The 2,198-nt window shown below is 44.6% G+C and overlaps 1 non-coding gene across 1 annotated transcript; it reads right to left on the minus strand.

Moving 5' to 3' along the window:
* Positions 1–1,383: 1,383 nt before the first annotated feature.
* On the minus strand, positions 1,384–1,489 carry LOC118485257. Its single transcript, XR_004875562.1, has one exon. It is a non-coding gene; the product is annotated as a small nucleolar RNA R71 (small nucleolar RNA).
* Positions 1,490–2,198: the final 709 nt, after the last annotated feature.

Raw genomic sequence — 2,198 nt, forward strand, 5'->3', positions numbered from 1 at the left:
GGATTAAATTTGCGTGACCCACGACATCACGTCAAATTTTGGCGCCGTTACCGGGGAGTAGTGTGCAACGTGTGTTAATTTAATAGTTTTGTTTGTTATTTTCGGGTTTACGCTGGTTGTGTTTAGTGTGCAGGTACTTCAGGTGTATGCATACTAGAGGCTCTCACAGGTCATCACCGCTATCGTTTGATCCGGAAATTGAAAGAACGCTACGACAAAACCGAGTTTTAGTGCGAGAAAACAAAATCATTGGTTCACCCACTTCACCCATTACACCGAGAAACATCATGGCTGATTCTCAGATTCCACCTACAACCAGTCAAACAACCTCATCCTTTATACCTACTTCCACCCAACCATCACCAAACACTACATTACCTAATACCACCGCTGAATTTACACCATCCAATGTCACCCAACCAATCACCACTCAAACTGAGCCTACCATCACCTACGATCCATCCACCACAATCCCACCATTATCTCACTTCTTTCCCCCAACTACAGGTCAATCATCATCCACCTTCACCATTGCACCCAATTCAACTATCGTGCATACGACTTCATCTTTTAGACCACAACAACAAAAGTCGGGCTTTCAGTATTCGACCATCCCATTTGGGCAGACCTCGGGAATTCAAGGAGATGGTTATGATGAGGGATTTGAAGATTATGAGGGTTATGAAGATGATGGGTACGGTTATGGAGGTTATGGTGATCAAGGGGAGTTTGGGTATTTGCAAAGTCAATCTCAAGGGATGGCAAGTGTTGGTGGAATGCCACAACAACAAATTATACCACAACACATTCGGCCAAGACCACAAGGGCCAACAATCCAACAACCCATTCCATTGCAACAAGTTAGGCCACAACATGTACACCCACAATTTCAAAGGCCGAATCAATACCCACCGATGCCCCAACAACCAATTGCACCACAAGGGCCTATACCAAGACCAATGGGTCCTATTCGTCCAAGGGGTCGATTGGGTGTTCCAAGAAGGCATCTTAGGGAACAAGCAAGGGGAATAGAGGCACATTTCAGGCCAATCATTACTCAAAACCCTTCACCGGTGGTTATCCCTCACAACAACCAAGGGAGAACTTTTGAAGTAAGAACAAACTCGTTGCAAAGTTTACCGAAGTACAAAGGGTTAGCAACGGAGGAGCCGTATTTCCATTTAGAGGCCTATGACTCAATTTGCAACACTTTTGGGAGTCAAGGTTTTTCGGCCGATGAAGTCAAGTTGGTCTTATTTCAGTTTTCTTTGGAGGATAAGGCAAAGAAGTGGTTCTACACTTTGCTTTCGGCATCAATATATACATGGGGGGAGATGCAACAAACCTTTTTGGATGAATTCTACACCGCCCAAAAGACCAATGATGCGCGGAAGGGATTGAGAAGCTTTCAACAACAACACGGTGAGATGTTCCATGAGGCGTTTGAGCGTTTTAACATGATGATTAAAAACTGCCCTCATCATGGAATTGAGTTGTGGGAGTTAATGAATGCCTTTCATGAGGGGTTGAGTGCCGAAGACGCACGTGATTTGATGTCTATCACCGGAGGGACGTTTGGAACGAACTATGAGAATGAAGATTGGGAATTTTTGGAAAGCATGGCAACTACATCAAAAAGGAAGGCCCAAGCTTCAAGAAGAGCCCGACCAACCACTAACCGACCACAAGTGCACGCCATAGATGATGGTAATGTTCAAACCACTAACCAAATATATAATGTTTGTGCTTTGTGTAATGAAATAGGTCATGCGGCTGAAAACTGCCAAGGGATGTTGGAAGGGCAATACGAGGAAGTCCATGCGGTTCAAGGTCAACGTCAAGGAGGAGGTGGTAGGAACTACAACAACATGAATTCTAATACCTACCACCCCGGATTGAGGAATCACCCGAACTTTAGATATGGGAACCCGTCAAATCAAGCGAACCCAAATTTTCAAGGTAGCCAAGGTAATTTTGGTTCACGGCCATCTTACAATAATCAAGGTGGATACCAAGGCGGAAATAACCAAGGGTATCAAAAACAATACCAAACGGGTCAAGAACAAGGGGGGCTTTCGGGTGGAAACGAGGTGATGGAGATGCTAAAGAGCATGCAAATGGAGATGCAAAAACGGAACCAACTAGACGAAGTGCGAATGCAAAAAGATGAGGTTCGTGATAAAAGCATCCAATCACTA

This window comes from Helianthus annuus, chromosome 12, assembly GCF_002127325.2.
Source record: "Helianthus annuus cultivar XRQ/B chromosome 12, HanXRQr2.0-SUNRISE, whole genome shotgun sequence".
NCBI classification, from domain to species: Eukaryota; Viridiplantae; Streptophyta; class Magnoliopsida; order Asterales; family Asteraceae; genus Helianthus; species Helianthus annuus.